This window comes from Oncorhynchus masou, unplaced genomic scaffold (genome assembly GCF_036934945.1).
Source record: "Oncorhynchus masou masou isolate Uvic2021 unplaced genomic scaffold, UVic_Omas_1.1 unplaced_scaffold_13___fragment_6___debris, whole genome shotgun sequence".
NCBI lineage: Eukaryota > Metazoa > Chordata > Actinopteri > Salmoniformes > Salmonidae > Oncorhynchus > Oncorhynchus masou.
In genome coordinates, this window is record NW_027016670.1 from 161,929 (window position 1) to 182,692 (window position 20,764).

At 46.2% G+C, this 20,764-nt stretch overlaps 1 pseudogene; it reads left to right on the forward strand.

The window, feature by feature from the left end:
• The window catches only part of LOC135539014 (neuropilin-2-like), a 227,318-nt pseudogene that overhangs the window by 34,255 nt on the left and 172,299 nt on the right, over positions 1-20,764 (forward strand).

Below are 20,764 nucleotides of genomic sequence, written 5' to 3' on the forward strand. Positions count from 1 at the left end.
GTTATGGTATGATATGGTATGATACTGGGCTGATACTGGGCTGTTATGGTATGATACTGGGCTGTTATGGTATGATATGGTATGATACTGGGCTGGTACTGGGCTGATATGGTATGATACTGGGCTGATACTGGGCTGTTATGGTATGATATGGTATGATACTGGGCTGTTATGGTATGATACTGGGCTGATATGGTATGATACTGGGCTGATATGGTATGATACTGGGCTGATACTGGGCTGTTATGGTATGATACTGGGCTGATATGGTATGATACTGGGCTGATATGGTATGATACTGGGCTGATACTGGGCTGTTATGGTATGATATGGTATGATACTGGGCTGTTATGGTATGATATGGTATGATACTGGGCTGATATGGTATGATATGGTATGATACTGGGCTGTTATGGTATGATACTGGGCTGTTATGGTATGATACTGGGCTGATACTGGGCTGTTATGGTATGATATGGTATGATACTGGGCTGTTATGGTATGATACTGGGCTGATACTGGGCTGTTATGGTATGATACTGGGCTGATACTGGGCTGTTATGGTATGATATGGTATGATACTGGGCTGTTATGGTATGATATGGTATGATACTGGGCTGATATGGTATGATATGGTATGATACTGGGCTGTTATGGTATGATACTGGGCTGATACTGGGCTGTTATGGTATGATATGGTATGATACTGGGCTGTTATGGTATGATACTGGGCTGATACTGGGCTGTTATGGTATGATATGGTATGATACTGGGCTGTTATGGTATGATACTGGGCTGTTATGGTATGATACTGGGCTGATATGGTATGATATGGTATGATACTGGGCTGATACTGGGCTGATATGGTATGATACTGGGCTGTTATGGTATGATACTGGGCTGATACTGGGCTGTTATGGTATGATATGGTATGATACTGGGCTGTTATGGTATGATACTGGGCTGATACTGGGCTGTTATGGTATGATATGGTATGATACTGGGCTGTTATGGTATGATACTGGGCTGTTATGGTATGATACTGGGCTGATATGGTATGATATGGTATGATACTGGGCTGATACTGGGCTGATATGGTATGATACTGGGCTGTTATGGTATGATACTGGGCTGATACTGGGCTGTTATGGTATGATATGGTATGATACTGGGCTGATACTGGGCTGTTATGGTATGATACTGGGCTGATACTGGGCTGATATGGTATGATATGGTATGATACTGGGCTGTTATGGTATGATATGGTATGATACTGGGCTGATACTGGGCTGTTATGGTATGATATGGTATGATACTGGGCTGATACTGGGCTGTTATGGTATGATACTGGGCTGTTATGGTATGATATGGTATGATACTGGGCTGATACTGGGCTGTTATGGTATGATACTGGGCTGTTATGGTATGATATGGTATGATACTGGGCTGGTACTGGGCTGATATGGTATGATACTGGGCTGATACTGGGCTGTTATGGTATGATATGGTATGATACTGGGCTGTTATGGTATGATACTGGGCTGATATGGTATGATACTGGGCTGATATGGTATGATACTGGGCTGATACTGGGCTGTTATGGTATGATACTGGGCTGATATGGTATGATACTGGGCTGATATGGTATGATACTGGGCTGATACTGGGCTGTTATGGTATGATATGGTATGATACTGGGCTGTTATGGTATGATATGGTATGATACTGGGCTGATATGGTATGATATGGTATGATACTGGGCTGTTATGGTATGATACTGGGCTGTTATGGTATGATACTGGGCTGATACTGGGCTGTTATGGTATGATATGGTATGATACTGGGCTGTTATGGTATGATACTGGGCTGATACTGGGCTGTTATGGTATGATACTGGGCTGATACTGGGCTGTTATGGTATGATATGGTATGATACTGGGCTGTTATGGTATGATATGGTATGATACTGGGCTGATATGGTATGATATGGTATGATACTGGGCTGTTATGGTATGATACTGGGCTGATACTGGGCTGTTATGGTATGATATGGTATGATACTGGGCTGTTATGGTATGATACTGGGCTGATACTGGGCTGTTATGGTATGATATGGTATGATACTGGGCTGTTATGGTATGATACTGGGCTGTTATGGTATGATACTGGGCTGATATGGTATGATATGGTATGATACTGGGCTGATACTGGGCTGATATGGTATGATACTGGGCTGTTATGGTATGATACTGGGCTGATACTGGGCTGTTATGGTATGATATGGTATGATACTGGGCTGTTATGGTATGATACTGGGCTGATACTGGGCTGTTATGGTATGATATGGTATGATACTGGGCTGTTATGGTATGATACTGGGCTGTTATGGTATGATACTGGGCTGATATGGTATGATATGGTATGATACTGGGCTGATACTGGGCTGATATGGTATGATACTGGGCTGTTATGGTATGATACTGGGCTGATACTGGGCTGTTATGGTATGATATGGTATGATACTGGGCTGATACTGGGCTGTTATGGTATGATACTGGGCTGATACTGGGCTGATATGGTATGATATGGTATGATACTGGGCTGTTATGGTATGATATGGTATGATACTGGGCTGATATGGTATGATATGGTATGATACTGGGCTGTTATGGTATGATACTGGGCTGATACTGGGCTGTTATGGTATGATATGGTATGATACTGGGCTGTTATGGTATGATACTGGGCTGATACTGGGCTGTTATGGTATGATATGGTATGATACTGGGCTGTTATGGTATGATACTGGGCAGATACTGGGCTGTTATGGTATGATATGGTATGATACTGGGCTGATATGGTATGATACTGGGCTGATACTGGGCTGTTATGGTATGATATGGTATGATACTGGGCTGTTATGGTATGATACTGGGCTGATACTGGGCTGTTATGGTATGATACTGGGCTGTTATGGTATGATATGGTATGATACTGGGCTGTTATGGTATGATATGGTATGATACTGGGCTGATACTGGGCTGTTATGGTATGATACTGGGCTGATACTGGGCTGTTATGGTATGATATGGTATGATACTGGGCTGTTATGGTATGATACTGGGCTGATACTGGGCTGTTATGGTATGATACTGGGCTGTTATGGTATGATATGGTATGATACTGGGCTGTTATGGTATGATACTGGGCTGTTATGGTATGATATGGTATGATACTGGGCTGTTATGGTATGATATGGTATGATACTGGGCTGATACTGGGCTGATATGGTATGATACTGGGCTGATATGGTATGATACTGGGCTGATACTGGGCTGTTATGGTATGATACTGGGCTGTTATGGTATGATATGGTATGATACTGGGCTGTTATGGTATGATATGGTATGATACTGGGCTGATACTGGGCTGATATGGTATGATACTGGGCTGATATGGTATGATACTGGGCTGATACTGGGCTGTTATGGTATGATATGGTATGATACTGGGCTGATATGGTATGATACTGGGCTGATATGGTATGATACTGGGCTGATACTGGGCTGTTATGGTATGATACTGGGCTGTTATGGTATGATACTGGGCTGATACTGGGCTGTTATGGTATGATACTGGGCTGTTATGGTATGATACTGGGCTGTTATGGTATGATACTGGGCTGTTATGGTATGATATGGTATGATACTGGGCTGTTATGGTATGATATGGTATGATACTGGGCTGATACTGGGCTGATATGGTATGATACTGGGCTGATACTGGGCTGATATGGTATGATACTGGGCTGATACTGGGCTGATATGGTATGATACTGGGCTGTTATGGTATGATATGGTATGATACTGGGCTGTTATGGTATGATACTGGGCTGATACTGGGCTGTTATGGTATGATACTGGGCTGATACTGGGCTGTTATGGTATGATACTGGGCTGTTATGGTATGATATGGTATGATACTGGGCTGTTATGGTATGATACTGGGCTGATACTGGGCTGTTATGGTATGATACTGGGCTGATATGGTATGATATGGTATGATACTGGGCTGATATGGTATGATACTGGGCTGATACTGGGCTGATATGGTATGATACTGGGCTGTTATGGTATGATATGGTATGATACTGGGCTGTTATGGTATGATACTGGGCTGATACTGGGCTGTTATGGTATGATACTGGGCTGATACTGGGCTGTTATGGTATGATACTGGGCTGTTATGGTATGATATGGTATGATACTGGGCTGTTATGGTATGATACTGGGCTGATACTGGGCTGTTATGGTATGATACTGGGCTGTTATGGTATGATACTGGGCTGATACTGGGCTGTTATGGTATGATACTGGGCTGTTATGGTATGATACTGGGCTGTTATGGTATGATATGGTATGATACTGGGCTGTTATGGTATGATATGGTATGATACTGGGCTGTTATGGTATGATACTGGGCTGATACTGGGCTGTTATGGTATGATACTGGGCTGTTATGGTATGATATGGTATGATACTGGGCTGTTATGGTATGATACTGGGCTGTTATGGTATGATATGGTATGATACTGGGCTGTTATGGTATGATACTGGGCTGTTATGGTATGATATGGTATGATACTGGGCTGTTATGGTATGATACTGGGCTGTTATGGTATGATATGGTATGATACTGGGCTGTTATGGTATGATATGGTATGATACTGGGCTGTTATGGTATGATACTGGGCTGATACTGGGCTGTTATGGTATGATACTGGGCTGATATGGTATGATACTGGGCTGATACTGGGCTGTTATGGTATGATACTGGGCTGATACTGGGCTGTTATGGTATGATATGGTATGATACTGGGCTGATACTGGGCTGATATGGTATGATACTGGGCTGATACTGGGCTGTTATGGTATGATATGGTATGATACTGGGCTGTTATGGTATGATACTGGGCTGATACTGGGCTGTTATGGTATGATACTGGGCTGTTATGGTATGATACTGGGCTGATACTGGGCTGTTATGGTATGATACTGGGCTGTTATGGTATGATACTGGGCTGTTATGGTATGATATGGTATGATACTGGGCTGATACTGGGCTGTTATGGTATGATACTGGGCTGTTATGGTATGATACTGGGCTGATACTGGGCTGTTATGGTATGATACTGGGCTGTTATGGTATGATACTGGGCTGTTATGGTATGATATGGTATGATACTGGGCTGATATGGTATGATACTGGGCTGATATGGTATGATACTGGGCTGTTATGGTATGATACTGGGCTGTTATGGTATGATATGGTATGATACTGGGCTGTTATGGTATGATATGGTATGATACTGGGCTGATATGGTATGATATGGTATGATACTGGGCTGATATGGTATGATACTGGGCTGATACTGGGCTGTTATGGTATGATACTGGGCTGATACTGGGCTGTTATGGTATGATATGGTATGATACTGGGCTGTTATGGTATGATATGGTATGATACTGGGCTGTTATGGTATGATATGGTATGATACTGGGCTGATACTGGGCTGTTATGGTATGATATGGTATGATCTGGGCTGTTATGGTATGATACTGGGCTGATACTGGGCTGTTATTGTATGATATGGTATGATACTGGGCTGTTATGGTATGATACTGGGCTGTTATGGTATGATATGGTATGATACTGGGCTGATACTGGGCTGTTATGGTATGATATGGTATGATACTGGGCTGTTATGGTATGATATGGTATGATACTGGGCTGTTATGGTATGATACTGGGCTGATACTGGGCTGATATGGTATGATACTGGGCTGGTATGGTATGATACTGGGCTGTTATGGTATGATACTGGGCTGTTATGGTATGATACTGGGCTGATATGGTATGATACTGGGCTGTTATGGTATGATACTGGGCTGATACTGGGCTGGTATGGTATGATACTGGGCTGGTATGGTATGATACTGGGCTGTTATGGTATGATACTGGGCTGTTATGGTATGATACTGGGCTGTTATGGTATGATACTGGGCTGATATGGTATGATACTGGGCTGATATGGTATGATACTGGGCTGTTATGGTATGATATGGTATGATACTGGGCTGTTATGGTATGATACTGGGCTGATACTGGGCTGTTATGGTATGATACTGGGCTGATATGGTATGATACTGGGCTGATACTGGGCTGATATGGTATGATACTGGGCTGTTATGGTATGATACTGGGCTGATATGGTATGATACTGGGCTGATATGGTATGATACTGGGCTGATATGGTATGATACTGGGCTGATATGGTATGATACTGGGCTGATACTGGGCTGATATGGTATGATACTGGGCTGATACTGGGCTGATATGGTATGATACTGGGCTGATACTGGGCTGATATGGTATGATACTGGGCTGTTATGGTATGATACTGGGCTGATATGGTATGATACTGGGCTGATATGGTATGATACTGGGCTGATATGGTATGATACTGGGCTGATATGGTATGATACTGGGCTGATATGGTATGATACTGGGCTGATATGGTATGATACTGGGCTGATATGGTATGATACTGGGCTGATACTGGGCTGATACTGGGCTGATATGGTATGATATGGTATGATACTGGGCTGATATGGTATGATACTGGGCTGATATGGTATGATACTGGGCTGATATGGTATGATACTGGGCTGATACTGGGCTGTTATGGTATGATACTGGGCTGATATGGTATGATACTGGGCTGGTACTGGGCTGATATGGTATGATACTGGGCTGATATGGTATGATACTGGGCTGATACTGGGCTGATATGGTATGATACTGGGCTGATACTGGGCTGATATGGTATGATACTGGGCTGATACTGGGCTGATATGGTATGATACTGGGCTGATACTGGGCTGATATGGTATGATACTGGGCTGATATGGTATGATACTGGGCTGATACTGGGCTGATATGGTATGATACTGGGCTGTTATGGTATGATACTGGGCTGATACTGGGCTGATACTGGGCTGATATGGTATGATACTGGGCTGATACTGGGCTGATATGGTATGATACTGGGCTGATATGGTATGATACTGGGCTGATACTGGGCTGATATGGTATGATACTGGGCTGATATGGTATGATACTGGGCTGATACTGGGCTGATATGGTATGATACTGGGCTGTTATGGTATGATACTGGGCTGATACTGGGCTGTTATGGTATGATACTGGGCTGTTATGGTATGATATGGTATGATACTGGGCTGATACTGGGCTGGTATGGTATGATACTGGGCTGATACTGGGCTGTTATGGTATGATACTGGGCTGATATGGTATGATACTGGGCTGATACTGGGCTGATATGGTATGATACTGGGCTGATATGGTATGATACTGGGCTGATATGGTATGATATGGTATGATACTGGGCTGATACTGGGCTGATATGGTATGATATGGTATGATACTGGGCTGTTATGGTATGATACTGGGCTGATATGGTATGATACTGGGCTGATATGGTATGATATGGTATGATACTGGTATGATACTGGGCTGATATGGTATGATATGGTATGATACTGGGCTGATACTGGGCTGATATGGTATGATACTGGGCTGATATGGTATGATATGGTATGATACTGGGCTGATACTGGGCTGATATGGTATGATACTGGGCTGATATGGTATGATACTGGGCTGATATGGTATGATATGGTATGATACTGGGCTGATACTGGGCTGATATGGTATGATATGGTATGATACTGGGCTGTTATGGTATGATACTGGGCTGATATGGTATGATACTGGGCTGATATGGTATGATATGGTATGATACTGGTATGATACTGGGCTGATATGGTATGATATGGTATGATACTGGGCTGATACTGGGCTGATATGGTATGATACTGGGCTGATATGGTATGATACTGGGCTGATATGGTATGATACTGGGCTGATACTGGGCTGATATGGTATGATACTGGGCTGTTATGGTATGATACTGGGCTGATACTGGGCTGATATGGTATGATACTGGGCTGTTATGGTATGATACTGGGCTGATACTGGGCTGATATGGTATGATACTGGGCTGATACTGGGCTGATATGGTATGATATGGTATGATACTGGGCTGATATGGTATGATATGGTATGATACTGGGCTGTTATGGTATGATACTGGGCTGTTATGGTATGATACTGGGCTGTTATGGTATGATACTGGGCTGATACTGGGCTGATATGGTATGATACTGGGCTGATACTGGGCTGATATGGTATGATACTGGGCTGATATGGTATGATACTGGGCTGATATGGTATGATATGGTATGATACTGGGCTGATACTGGGCTGATATGGTATGATATGGTATGATACTGGGCTGTTATGGTATGATACTGGGCTGATATGGTATGATACTGGGCTGATATGGTATGATATGGTATGATACTGGTATGATACTGGGCTGATATGGTATGATATGGTATGATACTGGGCTGATACTGGGCTGATATGGTATGATACTGGGCTGATATGGTATGATACTGGGCTGATATGGTATGATACTGGGCTGATACTGGGCTGATATGGTATGATACTGGGCTGTTATGGTATGATACTGGGCTGATACTGGGCTGATATGGTATGATACTGGGCTGTTATGGTATGATACTGGGCTGATACTGGGCTGATATGGTATGATACTGGGCTGATACTGGGCTGATATGGTATGATATGGTATGATACTGGGCTGATATGGTATGATATGGTATGATACTGGGCTGTTATGGTATGATACTGGGCTGTTATGGTATGATACTGGGCTGTTATGGTATGATACTGGGCTGATACTGGGCTGATATGGTATGATACTGGACTGATATGGTATGATACTGGGCTGATACTGGGCTGATATGGTATGATACTGGGCTGATATGGTATGATACTGGGCTGATACTGGGCTGATATGGTATGATATGGTATGATACTGGGCTGATATGGTATGATATGGTATGATACTGGGCTGTTATGGTATGATACTGGGCTGTTATGGTATGATACTGGGCTGTTATGGTATGATACTGGGCTGATACTGGGCTGTTATGGTATGATACTGGGCTGATATGGTATGATACTGGGCTGTTATGGTATGATACTGGGCTGATATGGTATGATACTGGGCTGTTATGGTATGATACTGGGCTGTTATGGTATGATACTGGGCTGATATGGTATGATACTGGGCTGTTATGGTATGATACTGGGCTGTTATGGTATGATACTGGGCTGATATGGTATGATACTGGGCTGATATGGTATGATACTGGGCTGTTATGGTATGATACTGGGCTGATACTGGGCTGATATGGTATGATACTGGGCTGATATGGTATGATACTGGGCTGTTATGGTATGATACTGGGCTGATACTGGGCTGGTATGGTATGATACTGGGCTGATACTGGGCTGATATGGTATGATACTGGGCTGATATGGTATGATACTGGGCTGTTATGGTATGATACTGGGCTGATACTGGGCTGGTATGGTATGATATGGTATGATACTGGGCTGTTATGGTATGAAACTGGGCTGATACTGGGCTGGTATGGTATGATCTGGGTTGTTGTGGTATGATCTGGGCTGTTATGGTATGATATGGTATGATCTGGGAGTGAGAAAGAGGCTGTGAGCTGCAAGATGAATGTATTATCCCACAGACATGCCCCCTGATGCCCCCTAATGCCCCCCCCCCACCCTCCTACAGCCACAGAGTCCTAAATCACACAAAACACAAAGTCCAGGAATTAAGAGTTGTAAGAAAAGAGAATTAGTGGAGAGGAAGAAGAGAAAGAAGGGATGACTTGGTCCTGGTGATCAAAGGAACGGACAGAGTGAAAGAAAGCGTTTCTAATCTGTAGACGGAAGAGGAAGAGGAGGACTGGCAGAAAACGATAGAAAGAACACCTCGCCTCTCATCAAAGCCCAATCCCTTGTTCATGTGGCGTTAGTGTAGAGAGATGGAAGGAGGATGAAGGGATGTAGGAGAAATGTTGCTAATACATCCATCCTTTCCCCACTGGGACCTATTGAAATCCCAGGCCTAAGCTAGGGCTCGCCTCTCTTGTCAATAAAACAGGATTCATCTTTTTACTAACTAACTTCCTGGCTGAGAATTCCTCATGATTAATAGTAAAGTCTGTTGTTTATGGGGTGCTGAGGCGAGGCAGGGACTACTGATGTTGGCTCGTGTGTTATGTTCTGATAAGCTATATTTCATGTTGTTTTATGTTTTGTATGCTATGCTTCTAATGACCATCTCTTGGGTTTGTGTTTGTGTTTGCAGTGGGTCCTCTGATAGGACGTTACTGTGGAACTAAGATCCCTCCTGAGATGACCTCATCTACAGGTATCCTGTCTCTGTCCTTCCACACGGACATGGCCGTGGCCAAAGATGGCTTCTCTGCTCGCTACAACATGACACACAAAGAGGTCAGCGACAGTAAGTACCGGACCAGTCAGTACCTGAGGGAGATCTGTTGGACCTTCAGAAAGGACTGTCCTTTTGCTGCAGTTTTATTTTCCTGATGTCCCCATTTTTCACATGAACAAGAAAGTGGGTGTTGGTGTGTTGGTGCCTGTTGGTGCCTGTTGGTGCCTGTTGGTGAGGGTTGGTGTGTTGGTGCCTGTTGGTGCCTGTTGGTGTGTTGGTGCCTGTTGGTGCCTGTTGGTGTGTTGGTGCCTGTTGGTGCCTGTTGGTGCCTGTTGGTGAGGGTTGGTGTGTTGGTGCCTGTTGGTGCCTGTTGGTGTGTTGGTGCCTGTTGGTGCCTGTTGGTGTGTTGGTGCCTTGTTGGTGCCTGTTGGTGCCTGTTGGTGTGTTGGTGCCTGTTGGTGCCTGTTGGTGTGTTGGTGCCTGTTGGTGCCTGTTGGTGCCTGTTGGTGTGTTGGTGCCTGTTGGTGCCTGTTGGTGTGTTGGTGCCTGTTGGTGCCTGTTGGTGCCTGTTGGTGTGTTGGTGCCTGTTGGTGCCTGTTGGTGTGTTGGTGCCTGTTGGTGCCTGTTGGTGCCTGTTGGTGTGTTGGTGCCTGTTGGTGCCTGTTGGTGCCTGTTGGTGTGTTGGTGCGTGTTGGTGCCTGTTGGTGCGTATTGGTGCCTGTTGGTGTGTTGGTGCCTGTGGTGCCTGTTGGTGCCTGTTGGTGTGTTGGTGCGTGTGTGTTGGTGCCTTGGTGCCTGTTGGTGCCTGTTGGTGTGTTGGTGCCTGTTGGTGCCTGTTGGTGTGTTGGTGCCTGTTGGTGCCTGTTGGTGCCTGTTGGTGTGTTGGTGCCTGTTGGTGCCTGTTGGTGTGTTGGTGCCTGTTGGTGCCTGTTGGTGTGTTGGTGCCTGTTGGTGCCTGTTGGTGCCTGTTGGTGTGTTGGTGCCTGTTGGTGCCTGTTGGTGTGTTGGTGCCTGTTGGTGCCTGTTGGTGTGTTGGTGCCTGTTGGTGCCTGTTGGTGCCTGTTGGTGTGTTGGTGCCTGTTGGTGCCTGTTGGTTGGTGTGTTGGTGCCTGTTGGGTGCCTGTTGGTGTGTTGGTGCCTGTTGGTGCCTGTTGGTGTGTTGGTGCCTGTTGGTGCGTGTTGGTGCCTGTTGGTGTGTTGGTGCATGTTGGTGCCTGTTGGTGTGTTGGTGCCTGTTTGTGCGTGTTGGTGTGTTGGTGCCTGTTGGTGCCTGTTGGTACGTGGTTGGTGCCTGTTGGTGTGTTGGTGCCTGTTGGTGCGTTGGTTGGTGCCTGTTGGTGTGTTGGTGCCTGTTGGTGCCTGTTGGTGTGTTGGTGCGTGTTGGTGCCTGTTGGTGCGTGTTGGTGCCTGTTGGTGTGTTGGTGCATGTTGGTGCCTGTTGGTGTGTTGGTGCCTGTTGGTGCGTGTTGGTGTGTTGGTGCCTGTTGGTGCCTGTTGGTGCGTGTTGGTGTGTTGGTGCCTGTTGGTGCCTGTTGGTATGTGTTGGTGCCTGTTGGTGTGTTGGTGCCTGTTGGTGCCTGTTGGTGCCTGTTGGTGTGTTGGTGCCTGTTGGTGCCTGTTGGTGTGTTGGTGCCTGTTGGTGCCTGTTGTTGCGTGTTGGTGTGTTGGTGCGTGTTGGTGCCTGTTGGTGCGTGTTGGTGCCTGTTGGTGTGTTGGTGCCTGTTGGTGTGTGTTGGTGCATGTTGGTGCGTGTTGGTGTGTTGGTGCATGTTGGTGCCTGTTGGTGTGTTGGTGCCTGTTGGTGCGTGTTGGTGCATGTTGGTGCCTGTTGGTGTGTTGGTGCCTGTTGGTGCCTGTTGGTGTGTTGGTGTGTTGGTGTGTGTTGGTGCCTGTTGGTGCGTGTTGGTGCCTGTTGGTGTGTTGGTGCCTGTTGGTGCCTGTTGGTGTGTTGGTGCCTGTTGGTGCGTGTTGGTGGGTGTTGATTAACCCTCCTCTCTTCAGGTCTTTATTTAACTGTCCACCTCTATCAATCAAATCATGAATTGTTCCCTGTCTCTCCTTCCCCAGCTTTCCATTGCAGCAACGCATTAGGTCTGGAGTCAGGGAAGATCTCTGACGACCAGATCACTGCCTCCTCTTCCTTCTATGACAACACCTGGTTGCCACGGCAAGCCCGTCTTAACAACAATAACAACGCGTGGACCCCAAACGAGGACAGCAGCAAAGAGTTCATCCAGGTGAGACGGCAGGCTCAACCTCCATGTTAAATGATTATGGTAAACCTCCATGTTAAATGGTAAACCTCCATGTTAAATGACTATGGTAAACCTCCATGTTTAATGGTAAACCTCCATGTTAAATGGTAAACCTCCATGTTAAATGGTAAACCTCCATGTTAAATGTGGTAAACCTCCATGTTAAATGGTAAACCTCCATGTTAAATGGTAAACCTCCATGTTAAGTGGTAAACCTCTATGTTAAATTATTATGGTAAACCTCCATGATAAATGACTATGGTAAACCTCCATGTTAAATGACTATGGTAAACCTCCATGATAAATGGTAAACCTCCATGAGAAATGACTATGGTAAACCTTCATGATAAATGACTATGGTAAACCTCCATGATAAATGGTAAACCTCCATGTTAAATACTTTCCAGGTTCATACCCAAATAGTTCAAACTACTAATTTTAAAATTGACTCTAAACTCCAGAAATAATGTCCTCACTGTTGCCGCCTGCTACCGACCTCCCTCAGCTCCCAGCTGTGCCCTGGACACCATTTGTGAATTGATCGCCCCCATCTAGCTTCAGAGTTTGTTCTGTTAGGTGACCTAAACTGGGATATGCTTAATTAACACCCCGGCAGTCCTACAATCTAAGCTAGATGCCCTCAATCTCACACAAATCATCAAGGAACCCACCAGGTACAACCCTAAATCTGTAAGCAAGGGCACCCTCCATGTTAGACGTCATCCTGACCAACTGGCCCTCCAAATACACCTCCGCTGTCTTCAACCAGGATCTCTGCGATCACTGCTTCATTGCCTTGTATCCGCTACGGATCCGCAGTCAAACGACCACCCCTCATCACTGTCAAACGCTCCCTAAAACACTTCTGTGAGCAGGCCTTTCTAATCGACCTGGCCCGGGTATCTTGGAAGGATATTGACCTCATCCCGTCAGTTGAGGATGCCTGGTTATTCTTTAAAAGTAACTTCCTCGCCATTTTAGATAAGCATGCTCCGTTCAAAAAATGCAGAACTAAACAGATATAGCCCTTGGTTCACTCCAGACCTGACTGCCCTCGACCAGCACAAAAACATCCCGTGGCGGACTGCAATAGCATCAAATAGTCCCCATGACATGCAACTGTTCAGGGTAAATGTCAGGAACCAATAACGACTAGTCAGTCAGGAAAGCAAAGGCCAGCTTCTTCAGGCAGAAATTTGCATCCTGTAGCTCTAACTCCAAAAAGTTCTGGGACACTGTGAAGTCCATGGAGAACAAGAGCACCTCCTCCCAGCTGCCCACTGCACTGAGGCTAGTTAACACGGTCACCACCGATAAATCCATGATTATCGAAAATGACTTCAACAAGCATTTCTCAATGGCTGGCCATGCCTTCCTCCTGTCTACTCCAACCTCGGCCAACAGCTCCGCCCCATGTTAAATGACTATGTCGCCCATGCCTCTCCAGCTTCTCCTTTACCCAAATCCAGCATATGTTCTGAAAGAGCTGCAAAACCTGGACCCGTATGAAATAAATCAGCTGGGCTTGACAATCTGGACCCTCTATTTCTAAAACTATCCGCCGCCATTGTCGCAACCCCATTACCAGCCTGTTCAACCTCTCTTTAATATCATCTGAGATCCCCAAGGATTGAAAGCTGCCTCCAGTCATCCCCCTCTTCAAAGGGGGAGACACCCTGGACCCAAACTGTTACAGACCTATATTCATCCTGCCCTGCCTATCTAAGGTCTTCGAAAGCCAAGTCAACAAACAGGTCACTGACCATCTCGAATCCCACCAGCTCCCTTCTCCACTGTGCAATCTGGTTTCCGAGGTGACCGGTCACGGGTGCACCTCAGCCACACTCAAGGTACTAAACAATATCATAACCGCCATCGATAAAAGACAGTACTGTGCAGCCGTCTTCATCGGATCTGGCCAAGGCTTTTGACTCTGTCAATCACCATATTCTTATTGGCATATTCTTATTGGCAGACTCAGTAGCCTCGGTTTTTCTAATGACTGCCTTGCCTGGTTCACCAACTACTTTTGCAGACAGAGTTCAGTGTGTCAAATAGGAGGGCATGCTGTCCGGTCCTCTGGCAGTCTCTATGGGGGTGCCACAGGGTTCAATTCTCGGGCCGAATCTTTTCTCTGTATATATCAATGATGTTGCTCTTGCTGCGGGCGATTCCCTGATCCACGTCTACGCAGACGACACCATTCTGTATACTTCCGTCCCGTCCTTGGACACTGTGCTATCTAACCTCCAAACGAGCTTCAATGCCATACAACACTCCTTCCGTGGCCTCCAACAGCTCTTAAACGCTAGTAAAACCAAATGCAGACTGAAGTGAAGAGGAAATTCAGCAATTCTTGGAGGGCAATAAAAGTTTTCCACCTCTTTCTCCTAGTCTTCTTCCTTCTCCTTATCCTTCCTCCCATCTTTTGGGATAGTTGCCAGTACAGTGTAGCAGTGACAGTTTGTGGCAGTCTGTAGAGCTGTGACGGTGTGTGGGAGTGTGCTGTCATGCCTGCCTTCCTGCAGAGGACCCAGCTGTTGTCCTGTGTTAGCCCCTAGCTGCCTGTGTTAGCCCCTAGCTGCCTGCCTGCTGTTGTCCTGTGTTAGCCCCAGAGCTGCCTGTGTTAGCCCCTAGCTGCCTGTGTTAGCCCCTAGCTGCCTGTGTTAGCCCCTAGCTTCCTGTGTTAGCCCCAAGCTGCCTGTGTTAGCCCCTAGCTGCCTGTGTTAGCCCCTAGCTGACTGTGTTATCTCCTAGATGCCTGTGTTAGCCCCTAGCTGCCTGTGTTAGCCCCTAGCTGCCTGTGTTAGCCCCTAGCTGCCTGCCTGCTGTTGTCCTGTGTTAGCCCCAAGCTGCCTGTGTTAGCCCCTAGCTGCCTGTGTTAGCCCCTAGCTGCCTGTGTTAGCCCCTAGCTTCCTGTGTTAGCCCCTAGCTGCCTGTGTTAGCCCCTAGCTGCCTGTGTTAGCCCCTAGCTGACTGTGTTATCTCCTAGATGCCTGTGTTAGCCCCTAGCTGCCTGTGTTAGCCCCTAGCTGCCTGTGTTAGCCCCTAGCTGTCTGTGTTAGCCCCTAGCTGTCTTTGTTAGCCCCTAGCTGTCTGTGTTAGCCCCTAGCTGCCTGTGTTAGCCCCTAGCTGCCTGTGTTAGCCCCTAGCTGTCTGTGTTAGCCCCTAGCTGACTGTGTTATCCCCTAGATGCCTGTGTTAGCCCCTAGCTGCCTGCCTGCTGTTGTCCTGTGTTAGCCCCTAGCTGTCTGTGTTTAAAATCGCTGTCTTTGTTAGCCCCTAGCTGTCTGTGTTAGCCAGTAGCTGTCTGTGTTTGAGCCCTTGCTGCCTGATTATATTCCTGTCAGTCTGCATCTCTGTCTGCATGTCTGCCTGCCTGTGAGAGCCTGCCTGTCTGCCTGTCTACCTTGTTTGCCTGTCTGTCTGTCTGACTTTTGTCTCCCTGCCAGTCTTGGTGGGCTCTCCCACCCTGCCTGCCTTCCTCTCTGCCTCAGACAGCCCATCTTGACAAACAGCTGTCATAAATGCCAGCACTTAAGCCCGGTCCCAAATGGCACCCTTTTGACCAGAAAAATATGGGAATAGGGGCACTGGGTCAGTCACGGTGTTATTTGGGACTTAACCTTAGAGCTACCAAAGGCATGTGTGTTACTGCAGTGCTGTGTGTTGGCTGAAGGGCCACGTGTGGCTGTGGTGCACTGAGGTATGTTAAAATGTCAATTTTAGACAGAGAGACAGAGAGAGTCAGAGAGAGAGAGAGAGAGAGGTCAGGTGTTCTGAGAGAGACAGAGACATGAGACAGAGACATAGAGACAGAGACATAGAGAGACAGAGAGACAGAGAGACAGAGAGACAGGTGGACAGGTGAGACAGAGAGACAAAGGTGGAGGTAGACACTGAGACAGAGACAGAGAGAGACAGAGAGACAGAAAGAGAGATACAGGGAAACAGAGAGACAGAGAGAGGTCAGGTGTTCTGACAGAGTCAGACAGGGAGAGGTGACAGAGAGAGAGTCAGAGAGGTCAGAGTGTTCTGCAGAGGAGACAGAGAGGTGTTCTGCAGAGAGAGTGTCCTGAGAGAGAGAGAAAGAGAGTTCTGAGAAAGAGAGAACGAGAGAGAGAGAGTCAGTCACAGTGGTCAAGAGAGAGAGGAGTCAGTCAGAGAGAGTCAGGTGAGAGACTGAGGAGAGAGTGAGAGAGAGAGTTCTGCCACTGGGAGTCAGGTGGTCAGGTGTTCTGCCACTGAGGTCAGAGAGTGGTAAGAGTGTTCTGCACTGGGTCAGTCAGGTGGTCAGGTAGACTGGGTCAGTCAAGGTGGTCAGGTATCTGCACTTTCTATGTGGTCAGGTGTTCTGCTTTAGGTCAGTCATGTGGAATTTAACTGGGTCTATTTTCTGGATTTTAATCATTAGTGGGGTATATTCTGATTCTGCTCTGCATTATTTGAGGTTTTGCACTGGGTCAGTCATGATTATATTTTTGACAGAATTCTGTTTCATGGTTGGTGTTTGTCCCATTTTGTGAGAGGAGGGAAATTCAGCAACTCTTGGTGGACATTGAAAGTTGCTGCCACTGGGTCAGTCATGGTGGTCAGTTGTTTGCAGTTCCTATGGTGGTCTTGGTGGGCCCTGAGTCTGTCAGGTACATAGTCAAGGCTTTTCTTAGTTCTGGGTCAGTCACGGTGGTCAGGTGTTCTGCACTGGGTCAGTCACGGTGGTCAGGTATTCTGCACTGGGTCAGTCATGGTGGTCAGGTGTTCTGACACCGGGTCAGTCATTGTGGTCAGGTGTTCTGCACTGGGTCAGTGTCACAGTGGTCAGGTGTTCTGCACTGGGTCAGTCATGGTGGTCAGGTATTCTGCACTGGGTCAGTCATGGTGGTCAGGTATTCTGCACTGGGTCAGTCACGGTGGTCAGGTGTTCTGCCACTGGGTCAGTCACGGTGGTCAGGTGTTCTGCACTGGGTCAGTCACGGTGGTCAGGTGTTCTGCCACTGGGTCAGTCATGGTGGTCAGGTGTTCTGCCACTGGGTCAGTCACGGTGGTCAGGTGTTCTGCCACTGGGTCAGTCACGGTGGTCAGGTGTTCTGCACTGGGTCAGTCACGGTGGTCAGGTGTTCTGCACTGGGTCAGTCACGGTGGTCAGGTGTTCTGCCACTGGGTCAGTCACGGTGGTCAGGTGTTCTGCACTGGGTCAGTCACGGTGGTCAGGTGTTCTGCCACTGGGTCAGTCACGGTGGTCAGGTGTTCTGCACTGTGCAGCTTCTGTATGGGCCAGATAGCATTCCAATTTATTTTGTATTTTTGGTTGATTCTTTCCAATGTGTCTAAGGAATATAATTTGTTTGTTGTCCTGGCTTCTGGACCTTTTTTGGAACACCATTATTTTGGTTTTACTGAGATTTACTGTCAGGGCCCAGGTGTGACAGAATCTGTGCGGAAGATCTAGGTGCTGCTGTAGGCCCTCCTTGGTTGGGGACAGAAGCACCAGATCATAAGCGAACAGAAAACATTTGACTTCAGATTCTAGTAGGGTGAGGCCGGGTGCTGCAGACTGTTCTAGTGCCCTCACCAATTCGTTGATATATATATATTGAAGAGGGTGGGACTCAAGCATCTCTGACTCACCACCACGGCCCTGTGGAAAGTAATCTGTGTTTTTATTGACAATTTTGACCCTTATTGTTTTAGTATTTTATTATAATTTATATTTATCATATATCTAGAATATCGTAGATATTTAATTATTATCTATATATTATATTATATTAATATTAATATCGTTTTACCCCCAACAACAGTTTCCCTCAGTTTATATAGCAGGCCCACATTCCAAATTGAGTCAAAATCTTTTTTGAAATCATCAAAGCATGACTAATCCCCAGGTCGTTGCTGCAAATGAGAACGTGTTCTCAGTCAACTTACCTGGTAAAATAACGGATAAATAAATAAATAAAAACAAGACTTTGCTTTTGTTTGTTTGTTAATTATGGTGTGCAGGCTGTATACATGGTCTGTAGTCCGATATTTTTGGTAAGAAGCCAATTTCACATTTGCTCAAGACATTGGAAATATTGGAGTCTGCTGTTGGTGAGAGGATTTTCCCGACTGTTGACACAGATTCCACTGTCATTATTGCTGTAATTCCGCCGTAATTAATTATCGATCAGACCGTAGTTCCAAATAGTGGGGAAGATGCCAGAGCCGAGGATAATACTGACGAGTTTAAATTTCCACAGGTGCATGTTCATTAATTGTTTATGGTTCATTGAACAAGCATGGGAAACAGTGTTTAAACCCTTTACAATGAAGATCTGTGAAGTTATTTGGATTTTTTACGAATTATCATTGAAAGACAGGGTCCTGAAAAAGGGATGTTTCTTTTTTTGCTGAGTTTGTGTATGTGACCAATAACATTTGATTTGATTTGGAAAGGCACATACCTGTCTATTTAGAGTCCCACAGTTGACAGTGCATGTCAGAGAAAAAACTAAGCCATGAGGTCAAAGGGATTGTCTGTAGAGCTCTGAGACAGGATTGTGTCGAGGCACAGATCTTGGGAAGGGTACCAAAAAATGTAAGGTCCCCAAGAACACAGTGGCCTCCATTTTTCTTAAATGGAATACGTTTCAAACCACCAATAGTCTTCCTCGAGCTGGCCACCTTGCCAAACCACCAATAGTCTTCCTCGAGCTGGCCACCTTGCCAAACCACCAATAGTCTTCCTTGAGCTGGCCACGTTGCCAAACCACCAATAGTCTTCAAAAACCACCAATAGTCTTCCTCGAGCTGGCCACCTTGCCAAACCACCAATAGTCTTCCTCGAGCTGGCCACCTTGCCAAACTGACCAATCAGGGGAGAAGGGCCTTGGTCAGGGACGAGAACAAGAACCCGATGGTCACTCTGACAGAGCTCCAGAGTTCATCTGTGAGATGGACAACTACAGTGGAGAGAACGAGTATTTGATACACTGCCGATTTTGCAGGTTTTCCTACTTACAAAGCATGTAGAGGTCTGTAATTTTTTATCATAGGTACACTTCAATTGTGAGAGATGGAATCTAAAACAAAAATCCAGAAAATCACATTGTATGATTTTTAAGTAATTAATTAGCATTTTATTGCATGACATAAGTATTTGATACATCAGAAAAGCAGATTGTAATATTTGGTACAGAAAACTTTGTTTGCAATTACAGATATCATACGTTTCCTGTAGTTCTTGACTAGGTGTGCACACACTGCAGCAGGGATTTTGGCCCACTCCTCCATACAGACCTTCTCCAGGTCCTTCAGGTTTTGGGGCTGTCGCTGGGCAATACGGACTTTCAGCTCCCTCCAAAGATTTTCTATTGGGTTCAGGTCTGGAGACTGGCTGGCCACTCCAGGACCTTGAGATGCTTCTTACGGAGCCACTCCTTAGTTTCCCTGGCTGTGTGTTTCGGGTCGTTGTCATGCTGGAAGAGCCAGCCACGACCCATCTTCAATGCTCTTACTGAGGGAAGGAGGTTGTTGGCCAAGATCTCGCGATAAATGGCCCCATCCATCCTCCCCTCAATACGGTGCAGTCGTCCTGCAGAAAAGCATCCCCAAAGAACGATGTTTCCACCTCCATGCTTCCTCCAAACACGGAGAGTGGAGTTTAGACCAAAAAAGCTCTATTTTTGACTCATCAGACCACATGACCTTCTCCCATTCTTCCTCTGGATGATCCAGATGGTCATTGGGAAACTTCAGATGGGCCTGGACATGCGCTGGCTTGAGCAGGGGGACCTTGCGTGCGCTGCAGGATTTTAATCCGTGTTACTAATGGTTCCCTTTGAGACTGTGGTCCCAGCTCTCTTCAGGTCATTGACCAGGTCCTTCCGTGTAGTTCTGGGCTGATCCCTCACCTTCCTCGTGATCATTGATGCCCCACGAGGTGAGATCTTGCATGGAGCCCCAGACTGAGGTTGATTGACCGTCATCTTTAACTTCTTCCAATTTCTAATAATTGCGCCAACAGTTGTTGCCTTCTCAC